Below are 23,387 nucleotides of genomic sequence, written 5' to 3' on the forward strand. Positions count from 1 at the left end.
TCCCGAAATAAGTTAATAAATATGTAATAACACAAAAACATAACTGTTTGTACTCATCGGTCACCATATCGTGACTACAACTAGCTTAGTAAGTCTTTAACCACACGGTATTGTCACACTTGTGAGTAAAATCTAATGCGTCCTACACTTTAACTTTTTGTCTGAAATAAAATAAACATTTTACTCAACTGCGTTACCCACTCCAGTCAGCAGATGGCGATGTGGGAATTTAAGGTGCTGTTGGTGTGACGTATAATCTAGTGGACGGAACTCTTCTTTCAACAGCAACAACAGTTAGTCAGACTCCTCGGTAGCTTGCTAGACAAAATAGCCGAAACAATAAAGCTCTTTAGACGTTTTCGAGTATATTAGCAACTGTGTTTTAAACCCACTTCTGTCGTCTAGTTAGTTATCAGATTTAATTTCATATTTACGGTTTTGTTATTAGTCAGCTAGCGGGCTGGTTAAGTTAGCATTAGCCTAGCTAGCTAACATCCCCGACCATGAGGTCACTAAGCTACTCTCCTCCTGTTAAAGAAGAGGAGGTCTGCTGGACGGAGAAAGAAGCTCTAGTGAAAGAGGAGGAGGAAGAGGAGGCTGTTTCAATACAAAAACAAGTAGAGGGTGAAGCTGTTACCGTGAAAGAAGAAGAGAAAGACGTTTCAGTGAAAGAAGAAAAAGACGCGTTCAGAGTGAAAGAGGAGGAGGATGTTACAGTAAAAGAAGAGGAGGATGCAGTTTATGGAGTGAAAGAGGAAGAGGGGGAGATGACTGTTACATCCAAAAAGGAGGAGGAAGAAGAGGAGGAAACTGGATATCTGGGCCCGGTTTCCCAAACGCATCTTAAGGCATCCAATGGTTCTAAAGATGAAATTAGCCATAAGATGGTTTTGAGAAACCGTTCCCTGATTAACACTAGTAAGTACTGTCTTAAATACAGAGGCACAAACTCTGCAGTTGTTGAACTGATGTTTGGTGTTAAAGGGGAAATCTGCAATTGCTACATCAATTTGTGTACTTTTAAATTATTTATATATAGCCATTGATTCTTGAAGAATATAACACATGCCTCATGAGCTTAGTTCAACTGTTGTACCCCATCAGAACCCCAAATAAGCTTTTTTTACTCTAATGTTTAGAGACAATGTAAATCAACACTGTATAGCCTCAACATGGTTAAAACTATAATGTTGATATCATGGATGGTCAGTCCTTGCATCCATAGGTGTCTATAAATTTTAAAAGTAGTTACATTTCTCTAACCCCATCTTCATCTTATTACCGAAATAGTGGTGGAATGACAGATTTGTTATTGTTTGAACTGCAGATTGCTGGGTTGTGTGGGTTTTTTAAACAGCAACAAAATGGCTGCCCAGAGGCTTGGTTTGGTAACCAGCTGAGGGATGGGGGAAGGAGAAGTGTAACCACTCTCACATTCATAGAGAAAGCTATTGTAGCAACCGTAACTCAACACCTAGCTACCCCGTCAAGAAGTTCAGACATCTTGCCATAACAGTTATAAGGTGTTGGCTTGACAGTCACTGGACCCAGTTTTGAGTTCAGCTCAGGGCTTCCCCCTGAATTCACTACACTATGAATACAAGGACTGGCCATCCATGAGGTCAAAATTATTGTTTTAAACAGATTTTGAGGCTATATAGTATATTCTATAATTGCCTGTGAAGATTTCCTGTGGTGGCAAATTATTAGAGCTGTTGATAAGTCATTGTAAAATATTCATCCATTTTTTTTAATGCCATTACATTAAAGGCAAAACATACCTAGATTAAATTACATTCATGAATTGGTTTGAAACCTTTGTTTTAAAACCTTCTCAAAGTTGGTGCCTTGATGGATTTGTAAAAAATGGTTTGTCATAGAACACTTTTTATTTATTTAAATGTAACCTTTATTTAACTAGGAAAGTCGGTTAAGAACAAATTCTTATTGACAATGACGGCCTACCCCGGACGACGCTGGGCCAATTGTGCACCACCCTAGGGACTCCCAATCACGGCCGGTTGTGATACAGCCTGGATTTGAACCAGGGTGTCTAGTGATGCCTCAAGCACTGAGATGCAGTGTCCGCTGCGCCACTCTGGAGCCCCAAAGTCATGTTCTAGTGCTGTCCCCAACTAAAATACGTCTTGGTCAACCAAGAGTCATCTGTTATTTCTACCAATCGACCCATGTGTTTTTATAAAATCAACTGTATGTACTGAACTGGTCTGACGCTTTAAGCATTCTGTTTGATTAAATAATTAAGACACACAAATGACTGGAGGGAGCCAGACATCAAGATAACCTAACCAGAAGAGAGAGAAATTCTGCCGTTATGCTCCTGAAGTTTCCGGTAATGGGCTACACCAGCGGTCGACAACCTTTTTCATTTGGAGTGCCAATTTATCTGACCATTTCTACCAATCTGTGTGCCAGTTATGATTTTCATATGCACATTTTCGTTGAACAGTTTCATTTAATTCATAATAGTATCTCAAAATCATCGAATGTAGATCAATCACAGACAATCTAAATCTAAATGAAAATAATACAAATCTAAAAGTAACTGTTATTGCCATTGCCAAATATGTAAAAAAAAATAGCCTTCATAAAGCCAACAAATAAAAGTTAATAAATAATAAAAACATTGCATTCTGCAGTTAAAAAATAAATATCCTAAAAATCACTGGCTGCACATGGCCTGTCTACAACAAACTTGAAACATATCAACTGGGTCGGCCGAAACTCGAGGTAACAGGCTTGCAACATTGTATAAAATATTCTGGGCCCTCAGTTTCCCGCGCCAGTGAGTTCGGGACAGACACAGCTGTCGGCTATTTGTGCAAAGAATAAGAAGTAATCAGGTATTTTATGACATTTCCACTGGATCAGAGCATTACATTTTTCCCTCTTATCCCGAGTGGTTATCGAAAGGGCGAGAGCTGGAAATCTTTTACTAAAATACTTTAAGAAACTGTGCATCTGTACAAGTTTGAGTGTTTTCGGTGACAAGCCATATTTCTTCAACTTCCTGAGGTTGAGGAGGCACTGTTGCACCTATTTCACCATGCTGTCTGTGTGGGTGGACCATTTCAGTTTGTCCGTGATGTGTACGCCGAGGAACTTAAAACGTTCCACCTTCTCCACTACTGTCCCGTCGATGTGGATAGGAGGTGCTCCCTCTGCTGTTTCCTGAAGTCCACGATCATCTCCTTTGTTTTGTTGATGTTGAGTGAGAGGTTATTTTCCTGACACCACACTCCGAGGGCCCTCACCTCTTCCCTGTAGGCCGTCTCGTTGTTGTTGGTAATCAAGCCGACTACTGTAGTGTCGTCTGCAGTTGGAAGTGTGCATGGCCACCCAGTCATGGGTGAACAGGGAGTACAGGAGAGGGCTGAGAACGCACCCTTGCGGGGCCCCAGTGTTGAGGATCAGTGGGGTGGAGATATTATTTCCTACCTTTACCGCCTGTAGGTGACCCGTCATAATGTCCAGGACCCAGTTGCACAGGGCGGGGTCTCGAGCTTAATGACGAGTTTGGAGGGTACTATGGTGTTAATTGCTGAGCTGTAGTCAATGAACAGCATTCTTAAATAGGTGTTCCTTTTGTCCAGATGAGATAGGGCAGTGTGATGGCGATTGCATTGTGGCCCTATTGGGGCAGTAAGCAAATTGAAGTGGGTCTAGGGTATCAGGTAGCGTGGAGGTGATATGATTCTTCACTAGTTTCTCAAAGCACTTCATGATGACAGAAGTGAGTGAAATGGGGCGATAGTAATTTAGTTCAGTTACCTTAGCTTTCTTACCTAAAACAACAAATAACAGTCATCTTAACTTTACAGACAACACCCAAATGGATACTGTCATTAACGCAGTCCTTAAATAATTACACATAATACTTAATACTGTAGCTGTTTAGTTACAGTCACATGTTCAACTATCATCATCTGATCCAGGAAATCATTTTCTGAATGACAGTCAAATGGCAAACATCACGACATGGGTATATTTGTTGTTAGGGAAGTTATGGGTCCTACAGTAGGTCTATGTTGTTGTTAGGGGTCCTACAGTAGGTCTATGTTATTGTTAGGTAAAGTTGTGTGCCAATTTGGCAAACACTTAGTGTACAAACCCTCATTGTCAGGCTGATGGAAAAGCTAGCCAAAGAGCATTTTACTGGTTGAAGTGTTTTTTTAAAAGTATAAAGCAGTTGATTTGCGATGAAGACAGAAAAATTAAATTAAGCAGGACATTCAAACGAGCCTTACAATTATAATCCAAAGTAGTGTGAAATGCTCTTATAAGCAACCTGGAATTGGAAGTTACTTCCCTGAGTTTTCCCCCATTCACATTCAGAATACATTGAATACATTTTTGCTCCAGGCAGATATAGTACATCCATAACTATCGGTTTCCTCATTACCAGATATACTACATCCATAACTAGCGGTTTCCTCATTAGCAGGGAGGAGTTTCTGCAATGAAATTGCCCTCGTGCCACAATTTTAGCAAACACAGAAATTGTCCTATATTGGAGACCAAAAGTTGTCTGGCACACTGCTTAGGGTTTCAACAACTTGAATAACTCAATCATCAATGTTACTACTAATGTGAAAACAAGACAAAATGACTATTCTTGTTCATTTTGTGGGCCTTTAACCATCTGTCTGACTTTGTTGTCGCAGGAGAGAGACGTGACTATCGTGGACCCTCTGGGGAGCCTCAACAACCTCATCATGCTGACAAGGCAGAGAAGAGTCTCTCCACATTAGAACACCTCAAGAAACACCAGCAGAGACCCACAGGGAAGAGAACTCACCACTGCTCTGACTGTGGGAAGAGATTCACCTCATCAGCAGGCATTAAAATTCATCAGAGATTCCACACAGGAGAGAAACCTTTTAGCTGTACTCAATGTGGGAAGAGTTTTACTCAATCAACCAGCCTGATATCACACCAGAGAACACACACAGGAGAGAAACCTTATAACTGTGCTCAATGTGGGAAGAGTTTTACTAGGTCAACTGGCCTGATATCACACCAGAGAACACACACAGGAGAGAAACCTTATAGCTGTGATGAATGTGGGAAGAGTTATGTTACATCTAGCAGTCTGACTAAACACCGGAGAACACACACAGGAGAGAAATCTTATAGCTGTGATGAATGTGGGAAGAGTTTTGTTACATCTAACAGTCTGACTAAACACCGGAGAACACACACAGGAGAGAAACCATATAGCTGTGCTCAATGTGGGAAGAGCTTTACTGAGTCTAGCTGTCTGACTAAACACCAGAGAACACACACAGGAGAGAAGCCTTTTAGCTGTAATCAATGTGGGAAGAGTTTTTCTCAGTCAGGCAGCCTGCGATCACACCATAGAACACACACAGGAGAGAAACCTTATCGCTGTGCTCAATGTGGGAAGAGTTTTACTCGTTCAGACAGCCTGAAATCACACCGTAGAACACACACAGGAGAAAAATATTATAGCTGTGCTCAATGTGGGAAGAGCTTTACTGAGTCTAGCTGTCTGACTAAACACCAGAGAACACACACAGGAGAGAAGCCTTTTAGCTGTAATCAATGTGGGAAGAGTTTTACTCAGTCAACCAGCCTGATATCACACCAGAGAAAACACACACAGGAGAGAAATCGTATAGCTGTGCTCAATGTGGGAAGAGTTTTACTACGTCTAGCAAGCGGACTACACACCATATAACACATACAGGAGAAACCTCAGCTGTGATCAGTGTGACCAGAGATAATCTGATAAAATACCTCAATCAATGAATTAATGTCACAATGTAGAATGTTTTAACATTGTAGAAGGAGTATTTTAATGATGTCACAATGTAGAACCTAAACGTTTGTCCCCTGTTCTATTGATTTCAACATGATATGGATATTAGCCTCAGGGGGAAAATCCAGGCTCTGAAATGGAAGAGTTACTATTTATGTGATTTAACAAAAGTGACTAACAAAAAAAGAGTTGTGTTACACTTACCAACGTACACTTGAATCAAAATGCAACACTTCAAAATGTAGATAGGTGTTTTCGACAAGTTGTCCTCTAACCAGTGATGTACACATTATTCCCAGATTCCGTGTGGTTTTTGAGCTGTTAGTTTTAACAGGACTTGCAACCTCATCTCCCTCCTCTCGGCACAATTGATTTCAACATGATATTGATGAGTCATGACAGATAAGTGTTCTGTTCCTTTGTTTAGTGACCCCTACATTTAAATGCATCACTCCAAAATGTAGCTGACTGTCTTCTGCAGGTTGTCCTCTAACCAGTGAGGTAACAGATATCTCCCATTTCCATGTGTTTTTTAGTTGTATTAGTTTCAACAGCATGTACAACCTGATTTCCCCCCTAATCGATATCAGTGATTTATTGCTACTTATCAAAACAACAGCGTTTCTGGTGCTTGTGCAGTTAATAAGGTGCTTGTTTAAAAAAATACAAGTAATATGATTATTGTGGCAGATGTTTGTGTATATAGTATGACCCATTTTATGTTTAGGTTTTCAATTTATCCAAAACTGTTTCTGCATATTGGTTATTGATTTGTACACGTTAAAACTGTGTTTTAACATTTGGCTATCACACCTAGCAACATGTCATTGAAAATACTTTGAAAAAAGGACTATGCAACCAAATATTTCATTTTTACATTTCATGTAACATTTAGTAATCATAATTATTTATGCAACCAACTGACAATTTTTGGGTTCAATTATATTGACATTGTTACCCTGCTTTTAGAATATCAGGGTTCATTCTCAGATGTGCCAACCCAAATGTACTAGAGCATGACATTGGGGACTGGGCCCCGATCCAACAACATGTCTATCTAGTGAACCCTGAAAAGAGAGAGAAGCTCTGCAGTGAGGTGGAAAGTTACTATTGATATTGCAGGAGTTTCCTCTTGAAATCAGACATGTCTGTGGTAAGGACAACTTGGTTTCTGATTGTCTCAAGGGTGTGCAGTCAAAAAGATTTGTGTTTTGCGTTTAGCCAGTGGATCACAATTTATTTTGACTGCATGTTTTTCCGTATTAGAGATGAGTTTTGTTTGGGCTCGTTCCAAGGAGACGAGAGTTCTAGAAGCTAGTGAGTTTTAGGATTCTATAGTAAGAAAAAGGAGAAAAAAATAATACTATTGTATATTATTATTTAGAAAAGTTTTTTTTGTTTTTAATTGTTGACAGCCAGTTGACACCATGTTTATATTGTAGAAGGTGAAACATTGTAGTTGATTATAATGAGAAATGGAAGTTGTTTTCTGTTGTTGGTAAGGAAACTTGTCCAACAAAAACATAGGATATATTTGTTGTCTTAAGGGGGAAGGTGTTACAGGCTTTGGTTTTTCCATTTATGTTTTGAGGTTGGACTTTAGCACGTCTAGCTCGTTAGCACGTCTAGCTCGTTAGCACGTCTAGCTCGTTAGCACGTCTAGCTCGTTAGCCCGTCTAGCTTGTTAGCCCGTAGGACGCACTGATTGGTGTCACCTCGTTAATCAGTATGTGTTACACCTGTGCTGGCTTGTCCATCTCGTTAGTGGGAAGGTGTTTCACCTGAGCTGGTCCAGGTTCTATTTAAGAGTGTCTGGCCCAGTGCTCCAGTTGTCTTGATAGATGTGGAGAGTCAACACCTTTAGTTGATCCACCTTTTTGGTTTGCTTCCTGTCTTTAAGTTTGGTGTGGGTTTTTCTTTTGTTTTCCTCTTCTTGGGCAGATTTAGTGGGTCTCATGGTGGGTGTCTTTTAGGTCCCAGTTGTTGTTACTAGTCAACTTTCAGTGGACACCCCCATAGTGTCTTTCAGAGGCCCTCCTAAACCCCTCCTGTTTAGTTGTGGTTGTTGTCAGTGACTCTTTGTTAGTTCCCTCTTCTATTTAAGGGACATTTCTGGTTTACTGCTGGGGAACGTAACAATAAACAATGTAGTAAAACATGCTATATTTTGGGTTGGATGTTGCATCCAATTGATTATATTTTTATCAATGGAATTTCCTTAGAATGATCTCTAGTCTTTCAGTTGTTAATCTTGTTTGTTGTGGTAAATATTTGTTTTTTCCTGTGAAGCCATTGTGTTGCATCCATGTCTGAAATGTGCTGTATAAATAAAGCTTGATTTGATTTGAACATGTTGTAAAACAAATGAACCCAATGACTGACCAATCAACAGACTCTTGCAAAACCAATTAACAAATATGTGCAAAAACAACACATATCTTGGTCCATCTTAGTATGAAAAACAGTATAAATTCAGTATATCTTCCACTGTCAAAATAGTGCATGATATGTACAGTGGGGGGAAAAAGTATTTGATCCCCTGCTGACTTTGTACGTTTGCCCACTGACAAAGAAAGGATCAGTCTATAATTTTAATGGTAGGTTTATTTGAACAGTGAGAGACAGAATAACAACACAAATATCCAGAAAAACGCATGTCAAAAACCTAGTATTAAAATTATAGACTGATAATTTCTTTGTAAGTGGGCAAATGTACAAAATCAGCAGGGGATCAAATACTTTTTTCCCCCACTGTACGTTTAGTTTCACTTTTCAACCAACCCAGTTCATTTGTTGAAATCAATATGTCAAAGGATTCAACTACTGAAAACTGAAACAAACAAAAGGATCAAACAGATCAATCCCACTTTTCCAGCCTGCTGAAGGCGTGGTGGAGTGGTCGACACCACCCCCGGCTCTACCAGGGGCTTGAGGTGGTCTCCCACAGCTCTGCTTATGTCATGTTCTGTGGACTTGCTGTTCCATTTCTTGACTGCCCCTGCAACACAGAAATAAACACATTTAGTCATATTATATAAAACATTCAAAGTAATGGATATGGAGCATCTATGCAACACAGAAACACATTTAGTCATATAAAACACTCAGGGCCGGTTTCACATAAAAGGCTTAAGCTTAGTCCCAGACTAAAAGATAGTGGTAGATTTAACTTTTGGATAGGAGTTAAATCCTTGAGGTTTTTGGCATCTGGAATCTTTCATTGTGAAACTGGTGATTTGTGTGGTGCCAGTGAAGCAACTGTGTTTAATTGTTCACAAAGTCTGCAGGAGGAGTCTTTACATCTAGTTTCCTGATGCTGCTGGTCAAGCCAACTATAAAGTCTGCAGGAGGAGTCTTTACATCTAGTTTCCTGATGCTGCTGGCCAAGCCAACTATAAAGTCTGCAGGAGGAGTCTTTACATCTAGTTTCCTGATGCTGCTGGCCAAGCCAACTATAAAGTCTGCAGGGTCATTTGTGAACAGAGGAGTCTTTATATCTAGTTTCCTGATGCTGCTGGTCAAGCCAACTATAAAGTGCAATTCTATGAATATGGGCAGTTCCCAGGAGTGATTGGCTGGTCATGGATGTCATGTTCCCATCAAGTGTCCAGCAACTCCTGATGCTGAGGAGTACCGTAACCTTAACAACTGGTTTTACATCAACTCCTGATGCTGAGGAGTACCGTAACCTTAACAACTGGTTTTACATCAACTCCTGATGCTGAGGAGTACCGTAACCATAACAACTGGTTTACCATCAACTCCTGATGCTGAGGAGTACCGTAACCATAACAACTGATTTACCATCAACTCCTGATGCTGAGGAGTACCGTAACCTTAATAACAACTGGTTTACCATCAACTCCTGATGCTGAGGAGTACCGTAACCATAACAACTGGTTTACCATCAACTCCTGATACTGAGGAGTACCGTAACCATAACAACTGGTTTACCATCAACTCCTGATGCTGCGGAGTTACCATCAACTCCTGATGCTGAGGAGTACCGTAACCATAACAACTGGTTTTACATCAACTCCTGATGCTGAGGAGTACCGTAACCATAACAACTGGTTTACCATCAACTCCTGATGCTGCGGAGTACCGTAACCATAACAACTGAGGAGTACCGTAACCATAACAACTGGTTTACCATCAACTCCTGATGCTGAGGAGTACCGTAACCATAACAACTGGTTTACCATCAACTCCTGATGCTGCGGAGTACCGTAACCATAACAACTGGTTTACCATCAACTCCTGATGCTGAGGAGTACCGTAACCATAACAACTGGTTTACCATCAACTCCTGATGCTGAGGAGTACCGTAACCATAACAACTGGTTCTCCATCAATGTTCAGGGTGGATGCTAATCCTAATTTAGAGTTCTCAAACATTGTTGCCTGTTGGAAAGGTGCAACTCAGGATGGAAGGATTTCCCTCAACTCTTCATTGGTCTCAGTTTCAGAGAGGACAACATAGTGGACAACTACCTGGTGACAGTGGATATTAGGGTGAGAAACATGGTCTACTAATAGTTACTACATAGTAATATGGTCTACTAATAGTTACTACATAGTAACATGGTCTACAAATAGTTACTACATATTAATATGGTCTACTAATAGTTACTACATAGTAATATGGTCTACTAATAGTTACTACATAGTAATATGGTCTAATAGTTACTACATAGTAATATGGTCTACTAATAGTTACTACATAGTAATATGGTCTACTAGTTACTACATAGTAATATGGCCTACTAATAGTTACTACATAGTAATATGGTCTACTAATAGTTACTACATAGTAATATGGTCTAATAGTTACTACATAGTAATATGGTCTACTAATAGTTACTACATAGTAATATGGTCTAATAGTTACTACATAGTAATATGGTCTACTAATAGTTACTACATAGTAATATGGTCTACTAATAGTTACTACATAATAACATGGTCTACTAATAGTTACTACATAGTAATATGGTCTAATAGTTACTACATAGTAATATGGTCTACTAATAGTTACTACATAGTAACATGGTCTACTAATAGTTACTACATAGTAACATGGTCTACTAATAGTTACTACATAGTAACATGGTCTACTAATAGTTACTACATAGTAACATGGTCTACTAATAGTTACTACATAGTAATATGTCTACTAATAGTTACTACATAATAACATGGTCTACTAATAGTTACTACATAGTAATATGGTCTACTAATAGTTACTATATAGTAATATGGTCTACTAATAGTTACTACATAGTAATATGGTCTACTAATAGTTACTACATAGTAACATGGTCTACTAATAGTTACTACATAGTAATATGGTCTACTAATAGTTACTACATAGTAATATGGTCTACTAATAGTTACTACATAGTAATATGGTCTACTAATAGTTACTACATAGTAACATGGTCTACTAATAGTTACTACATAGTAATATGGTCTAATAGTTACTACATAGTAACATGGTCTACTAATAGTTACTACATAGTAATATGGTCTACTAATAGTTACTACATAGTAACATGGTCTACTAATAGTTACTACATAGTAATATGGTCTACTAATAGTTACTACATAGTAATATGGTCTACTAATAGTTACTACATAGTAACATGGTCTACTAGTTACTACACAGTAATATGGTCTACTAATAGTTACTACATAGTAATATGGTCTACTAATAGTTACTACATAGTAACATGGTCTACTAATTGTTACTACATAGTAACATGGTCTACTAATAGTTACTACATAGTAACATGGTCTACTAATAGTTACTACATAGTAATATGGTCTACTAATAGTTACTACATAGTAATATGTCTACTAATAGTTACTACATAATAACATGGTCTACTAATAGTTACTACATAGTAATATGGTCTACTAATAGTTACTACATAGTAATATGGTCTACTAATAGTTACTACATAGTAATATGGTCTACTAATAGTTACTACATAGTAATATGGTCTACTAATAGTTACTACATAGTAATATGGTCTACTAATAGTTACTACATAGTAACATGGTCTACTAATAGTTACTACATAGTAATATGGTCTAATAGTTACTACATAGTAACATGGTCTACTAATAGTTACTACATAGTAATATGGTCTACTAATAGTTACTACATAGTAATATGGTCTACTAATAGTTACTACATAGTAACATGGTCTACTAATAGTTACTACATAGTAATATGGTCTACTAATAGTTACTACATAGTAACATGGTCTACTAATAGTTACTACATAGTAATATGGTCTACTAATAGTTACTACATAGTAATATGGTCTACTAATAGTTACTACATAGTAATATGGTCTACTAATAGTTACTACATAGTAACATGGTCTACTAATAGTTACTACATAGTAATATGGTCTACTAATAGTTACTACATAGTAATCTGGTCAGAGTAAGTTTTTATTTACTCCAGACATAAATCCCATAACAGCTGAGCAGCAAAGATACAACAGAGCTCATATCCACACGAGAGGGATGGTCCAGCGTGTGTTTGGAGTATGGAAAAATAGACCCGTGTTTTCGCAATACACTTCGTTCCAAGCCAAGCTGCAAGGTGATCATTGCTACAGCTGTGCTGCACAACTCCTCCCATGGAAGATTAGCATCAAGCAGATGTGTCCGTGGCTGAGGTAGATGTGTCCGTGGCTGAGGTAGATGTGTCCGTGGCTGAGGTAGATGTGTCCGTGGCTGAGGTAGATGTGTCCGTGGCTGAGGTAGATGTGTCCGTGGCTGAGGTAGATGTGTCCGTGGCTGAGGTAGATGTGTCTGTGGCTGAGGCAGATGTGTTCATTATGGCTTATTTTTGCTTTGATAATGTTTGTTCGGTACAAAATTCAAATAGTGTGCAGCAAAATGAAATGATTGTAACGCCCTGGCCATAGAGAGGGGTTTTTGTTCTTTATTTTGGTTAGGCCAGGGTGTTACATTGGGTGGACGTTCTATGTGCATTTTTCTATGTTGGTTTGTTTCATTGATTTTGGCCGTGTGGCTTCCAATCAGGCACAGCTGTAGAGTGTTGTTGCTGATTGGGAGTCACACATAAGTGCCTGTTTTTCCGTTGGGGTTTTGTGGGTAATTGTTTCTGTTAGTGTTTTGCACCTGACAGGACTGTTTGGCTGTCGGTTTTCTTCTGTTGTTTCGTATAGTGTTCTTTCTGTTATTAAATGCAATGATGAACACTAACTCCGCTGCACCTTGGTCTACTCTCTCTCCCGACGGCTGTTACAATGAGTGACTAAACCAAGGCTGGTTTAAAATGTAGTTTGTGGTGATTAAAATACTCTCACTCATGAATATCCAAATGCCAAAACATGTATTGTTTTACATATCATATTGTTCACCATGGCTGGTCATCACTATTGTCTCATTACTGTCTCTTTTTAGGATCATACCTCTCTCTTCCAACTTCATATCCAATTCAACCTGGACAATTCTCATTTCATGTTCTTCCTTCAGATATTTCATTTTATGCTCATGAAATTCTCTGGTTAACGTTTCATGCATGGTCATCTTCTTTGTTCTCTGCTGAAAGGTGGTGGCAGCATCTTCTCTCAGGGATGTTATAGCAGATGTGGAGGGAACACACTCACTGTGTACTGGCTCTTCCAACCTGTTCACATTCCACCCTCACTGTGTACTGGCTCTTCCAACCTGTTCACATTCCACCCTCACTGTGTACTGGCTCTTCCAACCTGTTCACATTCCACCCTCACTGTGTACTGGCTCTTCCAACCTGTTCACATTCCACCCTCACTGTGTACTGGTTCTTCCAACCTGTTCACATTCCACCCTCACTGTGTACTGGCTCTTCCAACCTGTTCACATTACACCCTCACTGTGTACTGGCTCTTCCAACCTGTTCACATTCCACCCTCACTGTGTACTGGCTCTTCCAACCTGTTCACATTCCACCCTCACTGTGTACTGGCTCTTCCAACCTGTTCACATTACACCTTCACTGTGTACTGGCTCTTCCAACCTGTTCACATTACACCCTCACTGTGTACTGGCTCTTCCAACCTGTTCACATTCTACCCTCACTGTGTACTGGCTCTTCCAACCTGTTCACATTACACCCTCACTGTGTACTGGCTCTTCCAACCTGTTCACATTACACCCTCACTGTGTACTGGCTCTTCCAACCTGTTGGTCATCATCTGGTATATCATCCAGAGGTTGGTCATCGTCTGGCATACCATCCAGAGGTTGGTCATCGTCTGGTATACCATCCAGAGATTGGTCATCGTCTGGTATACCATCCAGAGGTTGGTCATCGTCTGGTATACCATCCAGAGGTTGGTCATCGTCTGGTATACCATCCAGAGGTTGGTCATCATCTGGTATACCATCCAGAGGTTGCTGCTGCTCTATTTTTCCTGACAGGAAGTCACTCAATTCATCAGTGTTGTCTTGTTTTGGTGGTCCACCACCAGTAGTAAATCTCTCTCTTCTGATCTCTGCTTTCTCTCTTTTTAAAGTCAGTTTAAGGTTCTTCCACAGAGTCTATAAAAGGCAGACATCATTTAATAATAAAAGTGATGTCACAAAAATATGAATATGAGAAATGTGTAATCCTGATAATAATGCAGATATCTCACCTCTAGTTGTTGTTTCTTCTTGTAATCCTGATAATAATGCAGATATCTCACCTCTAGTTGTTGTTTCTTCTTGTAATCCTGATAATAATGCAGATATCTCACCTCTAGTTGTTGTTTCTTCTTGTAATCCTGATAATAATGCAGATATCTCACCTCTAGTTGTTGTTTCTTCTTGTAATCCTGATAATAATGCAGATATCTCACCTCTAGTTGTTGTTTCTTCCTGTAATCCTGATAATAATGCAGATATCTCACCTGTAGTTGTTGTTTCTTCTTGTAATCCTGATAATAATGCAGATATCTCACCTGAAGTTGTCGTTTCTTCTTGTAATCCTGATAATAATGCAGATATCTCACCTCTAGTTGTTGTTTCTTCTTGTAATCCTGATAATAATGCAGATATCTCACCTCTAGTTGTTGTTTCTTCTTGTAATCCTGATAATAATGCAGATATCTCACCTCTAGTTGTTGTTTCTTCTTGTAATCCTGATAATAATGCAGATATCTCACCTCTAGTTGTTGTTTCATCTTGTAATCCTGATAATAATGCAGATATCTCACCTCTAGTTGTTGTTTCATCTTGTAATCCTGATAATAATGCAAATATCTCACCTCTAGTTGTTGTTTCTTCTTGTAATCCTGATAATAATGCAGATATCTCACCTCTAGTTGTTGTTTCTTCTTGTAATCCTGATAATAATGCAGATATCTCACCTGTAGTTGTTGTTTCTTCCTGTAATCCTGATAATAATGCAGATATCTCACCTCTAGTTGTTGTTTCTTCTTGTAATCCTGATAATAATGCAGATATCTCACCTCTAGTTGTTGTTTCTTCTTGTAATCCTGATAATAATGCAGATATCTCACCTCTAGTTGTTGTTTCTTCTTGTAATCCTGATAATAATGCAGATATCTCACCTCTAGTTGTTGTTTCTTCCTGTAATCCTGATAATAATGCAGATATCTCACCTCTAGTTGTTGTTTCTTCTTGTAATCCTGATAATAATGCAGATATCTCACCTCTAGTTGTTGTTTCTTCTTGTAATCCTGATAATAATGCAGATATCTCACCTCTAGTTGTTGTTTCTTCTTGTAATCCTGATAATAATGAAGATATCTCACCTCTAGTTGTTGTTTCTTCTTGTAATCCTGATAATAATGCAGATATCTCACCTCTAGTTGTTGTTTCTTCTTGTAATCCTGATAATAATGCAGATTTCTCACCTCTAGTTGTTGTTTCTTCTTGTAATCCTGATAATAATGCAGATATCTCACCTCTAGTTGTTGTTTCTTCTTGTAATCCTGATAATAATGCAGATATCTCACCTGTAGTTGTTGTTTCTTCTTGTAATCCTGATAATAATGCAGATATCTCACCTCTAGTTGTTGTTTCTTCTTGTAATCCTGATAATAATGTAGATATCTCACCTCTAGTTGTTGTTTCTTCTTGTAATCCTGATAATAATGCAGATATCTCACCTCTAGTTGTTGTTTCTTCCTGTAATCCTGATAATAATGCAGATATCTCACCTCTAGTTGTTGTTTCTTCTTGTAATCCTGATAATAATGCAGATATCTCACCTCTAGTTGTTGTTTCTTCTTGTAATCCTGATAATAATGCAGATATCTCACCTCTAGTTGTTGTTTCTTCTTGTAATCTTAGGTTGGCACATCTGAGAATGAATCCTGATATTCTAAAAGCAGGGCAACAATGTTAATATAATTGTACCCCAAAAATTTCAGTTGGTTGCATTAATAATAATCATGACTAAATGTTACATGAAATGTAAATATGAAATATTTGGTTGCATAGTCTACTTTCAACAGCTTTTCAATGACATGTTGCTAGGTGGGATATCCCCAATGTCAAAACACAGTTTTAACGTGTCCAAATCAATAACCAATATGCAGAAACAGTTTGGGATAAATTGAAAACCTAAACATAAAATGTGCTACAAAATGTGCTATATACACAAACATCTGTACAAGCATCAGAAACGCTGTTGTTTTGACAAGTAGCAATAAATCACTGATATCGATTATGGGGGAAATCAGGTTGTACGTGCTGTTGAAACTAACACAACTAAAAAAACACATGGAAATGGGAGATATATTTTACCTCACTGATTAGAAGACAACCTGCAGAAGACAGTCAGCTACATTTTGGAGTGATGCATTTAAATTTAGGGGTCGCTAAACAAAGGAACACAACACTTATTTGTCATAACTCATCGATATCATGTTGAAATCAATTGTGTGACAGAAGGGAGATGAGGTTGCACGTCCTGTTAAAACTAACAGCTCAAAAACCACATGGAATCTGGGGATAATGTGTACATCCCTGGTTAGAGGACAACTTGTAGAAAACAGCCAGATACATTTTGAAGTGTTGCATTTTGATTCAAGTGGGTCACCAACATGGTAAGTGTAACAACTCTTTTTTTGTTAGTCACTTTTTGTTAAATTTCATAAATAGTAACTCTTCTAATTCAGAGCCTGGATTTTCCCCCTGAGGCTAATATCCATATCATGCTGAAATCAATAGAACAGGGGGCAAATATTTAGGCTTCTACATTGTGACATTATTAAAATACTCCCACTACAATGTTAAAACATTCTACATTGTGACATTAATTCATTGAAATCATGAAACAACTCCTTCATGTATTTTCTGATATTTGATCAGAGATCTTTTATCAGATTATCTCTGGTCACAGCTAAGAGATTTCTCTCCTCTGTGTGTTTTCTGGTGTCGAGTCAGATCACTAGATGAGGCAAAACTCTTCCCACATTGATCACAGCTATAAGGTTTATCTCCTGTGTGTGTTCTCTGGTGTAGAGTCAGATCACTAGATGTAATAAACCTCTTCCCACATTGAGCACAGCTATAAGGTTTCTCTCCTGTGTGTATTCTCTGGTGCACTGTCAGAGCGCTAGATTGACCAAAACTCTTCCCACATTGACCACAGATATAAGGTTTCTCTCCTGTGTGTGTTCTCTGATGTAAAGTCAGAGAGCCAGATGCGGTAAAACTCTTCCCACATTGAGCACAGCTATAAGGTTTCTCTCCTGTGTGTATTCTCTGGTGCACTGTCAGATAGCTAGATTGGCCAAAACTCTTCCCACATTGACCACATATATGTTTCTCTCCTGTGTGTGTTCTCTGGTGTATAGTCAGAGAGCCAGATGTAGTAAAACTCTTCCCACATTGATCACAGAGAAAAGGTTTCTCTCCTGTGTGTGTTCTCTGGTGTGATATCAGGCTGTTTGATTGAGTAAAACTCTTCCCACATTGACCACAGATATAAGGCTTCTCTCCTGTGTGGATTCTCTGGTGAATTTGAATTCATGATGAGTTGAATCTCTTCCCACAGTCAGAGCAGCAGTGAGTTCTCTTCACTGTGGGTCTCTGCTGGTGTTTCTTGAGGTGTTCTGATCTGGAGAGACTCTTCTCTGCCTTGTCAGCATCATGAGGTTGTTGAGGCTCCCCAGATGATCCACGATAGTCCCATATCTCTCCTGCGTGAACAACAAAGTCAGACAGATGATTAAAGGCCCACAACAGCGGTAATCCACTGTAAAAGGTGATGCCAACAGCGTAGCCATGATGTTGTACAACAATTGACGTCTGTAATGAAAGTTAAAATTATTTGACAATTGTCTTAAAATGAGCAAGAATAGTCATATTTTGTCTTGTTTTCACATTAGTAGTAAAATTGATGATGGTAGGCTAGAAATAAGTTATTAAAGTTACTGAAACTCTAAGCACTGTGCCAGACGACTTTTGGTATCCAATATAGGCCCCTTTCTGTGTTTGCTAAAATTGCGGCACGAGGGCGATGCACATGCAATTTCATTGCAGAAACTCCACCCTGCTAATGAGGAAACCGACAGTTATGGATGTAGTATATCTGCCTGGAGCAAAAATGGTGAGCAAAGATTTTAGTTTTTCACAATGTATTCTGAATGTGAATGGGGGAAAACTCAGGGGAGTAACCTCCATTTCCAGGTTGCTTATGAGTACATTTCACACTACTTTGGATTATAATTGTAAGGCTCGTTTGAATGTCCTGCTTAATATAATGTTTGTGTCATCATCGCAAATCAACCGCTTTGTACTTCAACCAGTAAAATTCTCTTTGGCTTTTCCATCAGCCTGACAATGAGGGTTTGTACACTGTTTGCAAATTGGCCCATAACTTCACCTAACAATAACATAGACCTACTGTAGTACCCATAACTTCACCTAACAACAACATAGACCTACTGTAGGACCCATAACTTCACCTAACAATAACATAGACCTACTGTAGGACCCATAACTTCACCTAACAATAACATAGACCTACTGTAGGACCCATAACTTCACCTAACAATATAGACCTAGGATTATAAATCATTTAATATTTCAGGTGAAACAAGGAAACTAAAATGTCTGTCGTGACAATTCATAACCTGATCACCAGATAATTTTGTGAATAATTCCACTAGGCTTCTCTGTAATGTGTTGTCATTCTAAATGTCCTGAATAAAGGAAAATAGCTCGGTGTGTTGTACAATAGCCTATCCACCAAGGAACAGTTCTCTACACATTATGAGCAAAGTATCTCTGTGTCCAAACAGACTAACGAGACCCTACTATAAATCAACCTATTATATAATGTTTGTGTCATCATCACAAATCAATTGCTTTGTTTTGAAAAACACTTCAACCAGTAAAATGCTCTTTGGCTTTTTCATCAGCCTGACAATGAGGGTTTGAACACTGTTTGCCAAATTGGCCCATAACTTCACCTAACAATAACATAGACCTACTGTAGGACCCATAACTTCACCTAACAACAAATATACCCATGTCATGATGTTTGTCATTTGACTGTCATTCAGAAAATGATTTCTTGGATCAGCAGCTGATGATAGTTGAACATGTGACTGTAACTAAACAGCTACAGTATTAAGAATTATGTGTAATTATTGAAGAACTGCGTTAATGACAGTATCCATTTGGGTGTTGTCAATAAAGTTAAGGTAAACTAGGTACAACATACTATTAAATCCACGCCTCGCTGGAAGCCCCGCCTTCCACAGGTGATGAGCGTGAGGCTCGGATTTATTCCTTCGATTTAATATCGCTCTTCACCGACCCAGGAAGGTGTTGTACCTCGTTTCCCTCCTTCAGGGAACAGTAATTATAGTCAAAGTTACACTCCCTTTCAGTCGGTCAACTTCAGTACAACATACTATGGGGAAATACAATCATTCCCCATGCCAACCCAAACGGATACTAAATGAAACGGCCCCTGGCAGACCACCCAGACCTGACCTCTTCAAGACGAGTCAGTTTTGTCAATTTATTCACTGTCTTTTGTTTGAAACACTCCTGTCAATGTTGAGTAAGGACGCACACCTGATTACCCATATAGAAGTAGGACTAGTCTACCTGGTTACACATATAGAAGTAGGACTAGTCTACCTGGTTACATGGAAATGTCATAAAATACCTGATTACTTCTTATCCTTTGTACAAATAGCCGACAGCTGTGTCTGTCCCAAACTCACTGGCGCGGGAAACTCCGAGGGCCGAGAATATTTTATACAATGTTGCAAGCTTGTTACCTCGAGTTTTGGGCAGACCCAGTTGATAGTTGATACAATGTTTCAAGTTCGTTGTAGACAGGCCATGTGTAGCCAATGTGATTTTGTAGGATATTTTCTACCTGCAAGCTGCAATGTTTTTATTTGTTGGCTTTATGTAGGCTATTTTTACATAGTTGGCAATGGCAATAAAAGTTACTTTTAGATTTGTATAATTTTCATTTAGATAGAATGTAGATTAATCACAGACAATGATTTTCAGATACTATTAGGAATTAAATGAAACTGTTCCAGTAAAATATGCATATTAAAATCATAACTAGCACCAGATCAGTAGAAATGGTCAGATACATTGCCACTCTAAATGGAAAAGGTTGCCGACCGCTGGTGTAGCCCATTACTGGAAACTTCAGGAGCATAACGGCAGAATGTTTCTCCTTCTGGTTAGGTTATCTTGATCTCTGGCTCCCTCCAGTCATTTCTGTGTCTTAATTATTTGATTAAACAGCTTAAAGCATCAGACCAGTTCAGTACATACAGTTGATTTTATTAAAACACATGGGGTGTGTCTATATATGGAAAAATACACATAACCAATCGATTGGTAGAAAGAACAGTCGACTCTTGGTTGACCAAGATTTATTAGAGGTGGGGACAGCACTAGAATATCATTTTGGGGCCCCTGAGTGGCGCAGCGGTCTAAGACACTATCTCAATGCTTGAGGCGTCACTAGACACCCCGGTTCGAGTCCAGGCTGTGTCACAACCGGCCGTGATTGCGAGTTAAATAAAGGTTACATTTTTAAAAATGAAATAAAACATAGTTCATTCAGAAAGTTCACACCCCTTCCCTTTTTTACACATTTTGTTATGTTACAGCATTATTTTAAAATGGACTTAAAAAAATAGAATCCTCATTAATCCACACACAATAATGAAAAAGTGAAAACAGGTCAAAAACAGAAATACCTTATTTACTTAAGTATTCAGACCCTTTGCTATGAGACTCGAAATTGCTTTCGGGTGCATCCTGTTTCCATTAATCATCCTTGAGATGCATCAACAACTTGTTCGGAGTCCACCTGTGGTAAATTCAATTGATTGGATATGATTTGGAAGGCACACACCTGTCTATATAAGGCCCCAGAGTTGACAGTGCACGTCAGAGCAAAAACCAAGCAATGAGGACGAAGGAATTGTCCGTAGAGCTCCGAGACAGGATTGTGTTGAGGCACAGATCTGGGGAAGGGTACCAAAAAACACTCTGCAGCATTGAAGGTCCCTAAGAACACAGTGGCCTCCATCATTCTTAAATGGAATACTCTTCCTAGAGCTGGTCACCCGGCCAAACTGAGCAATTGGAGGAGGAGGGCCTTGGTCAGGGAGGTGACCAAAAACCTGATGGTCACTCTGACAGAGCTCCAGAGTTCCTCTGTGGAGATGGGAGAACCTTCCAGAAGGACAACCATCTCTGCAGCACTCCACCAATCAGACCTTTATGGTAGAGTGGCCAGATGGAAACCACTCCTCAGTAAAAGGCACATGACGGCCTGCTTGGAGTTTGAAAAAAGGCACCTTAAGACTCTAAGACCATGAGAAACAAGATTCTCTAGCTTGATGAAACCAAGATTGAACGCTTTGGCCTGAATGCCAAGCGTCACGTCTGGAGGAAACCTGGCACCATCCCTACGGTGAAGCATGGTGGTGGCAGCATCATCATGCTGTGGGGATGTTTTTCAGCAGCAGGGACTGGGAGACTTGTCAGGATCGAGGGAAATATTAACAGAGCAAAGTGCAGAGAGATCCTTGATGAAAGACCTGCTCCAGAGTGCTCAGGACCTCAGACTGGGGTAAAGGTTCACCGTCCAACAGGACAACGACCTTAAGCACACAGCCAAGACAACACAGGAGTGGCTTCGGTAGAGGTCTCTGAATGTCCTTGAGTGGCCCAGCCAGAGCCCGGACTTGAGCCCGATCTAACATCTCGGGAGAGACCTGAAAATAGATGTGCAGTGATGTTCCCCATCCAACCTGACAGAGCTAGAGAGGATCTGCAGAGAAGGTTGGGAGAAACTCCCCAAATGCAGGTGTGCCAAATAAATGAGCTAAATGAAAGGGGGGGAAGAATTTAATCAATTTTAGAATAAGGCTTTAACGTAACAAAATGTGGAAAAAGTCAAGGGGTCTGAATACTTTCCGAATGCACTGTATACAGCAACACCTCCCCCATAAGCATTCCTGTCTTTTCTGTAGATGTTATATCCCTATATTGCTACTGCTGTATAAAAGGAATTATCTCAGTGAGTTTCAGATGAACAGTACAGTGCATTCCAAATTCAATAGGCAGGCAAGTAAACAAAAACGTTTTCAAATAAAAACTATTCCAGAAAATGTCAAAGCGAATATAACGCCCGTCCAAGAGACTGTCGACCAATCGCGTTCACATTGTCACCAAATCTCACCAAATCCCTTTTTAAAGTCAGGGTATGAGTCGAGAAACATGCCTATTATCCTTGAAAGTACGTACTGTTACGATTGCAAAGCTATACGATATTACAGAGAACAAGTTCATTATCTCACATCTCTGAAAATATTTGTAATGTTGTGCTTCTAGTTCACGGAGGTTAATTCATGCCAATGTTCTTTTCTTTAAACTGTTAATACGAGTTGAAAGGAGTTTCCAATATCCTCATTTCTTAAAGTATTTCTGGCGATAGCTAGTGAAACACAAGCTAGGTCTATTTGAAACATTGCCATCCCATGGCAGCATTTACCAGCCACCAGGTTCAGAAGATTTAAAACCACATAAAAAATATTTTAAACCCAATTCTAATTTTGCCCAAAGTTAAGATATAAATTATTCAAACTGAACATAATTCATGCTGGTTATTATTTTAGGCTATTTTAGTTTTGGAGTCAAAGATAGTTTTGGAATAGTTTTCAAACAGGTTTGTTATTTTATTTCAGTTTACTAAATAGTTTCCCCCTAATTACTTTTCTATAATAAGCATGGAGGTTTCCCCCTATCAACCAGTCATAGGTACTGGTGACAAAGCACCTCGTAACCTAGCTGGGAATGGACAGACTGAAACCACTCCCCTATCAACCAGTCATAGGTACTGGTGACAAAGCACCTCGTACCCTAGCTGGGAATGGACAGACTGAAACCACTCCCCTATCAACCAGTCATAGGTACTGGTGACAAAGCACCTCGTACCCTAGCTGGGAATGGACAGACTGAAACCACTCCCCTATCAACCAGTCATAGGTACTGGACAGACTGAAACCACTCCCCTATCAACCAGTCATAGGTACTGGTGACAAAG

Source organism: Salmo trutta, unplaced genomic scaffold (assembly GCF_901001165.1).
Source record: "Salmo trutta unplaced genomic scaffold, fSalTru1.1, whole genome shotgun sequence".
Classification (NCBI taxonomy): domain Eukaryota; kingdom Metazoa; phylum Chordata; class Actinopteri; order Salmoniformes; family Salmonidae; genus Salmo; species Salmo trutta.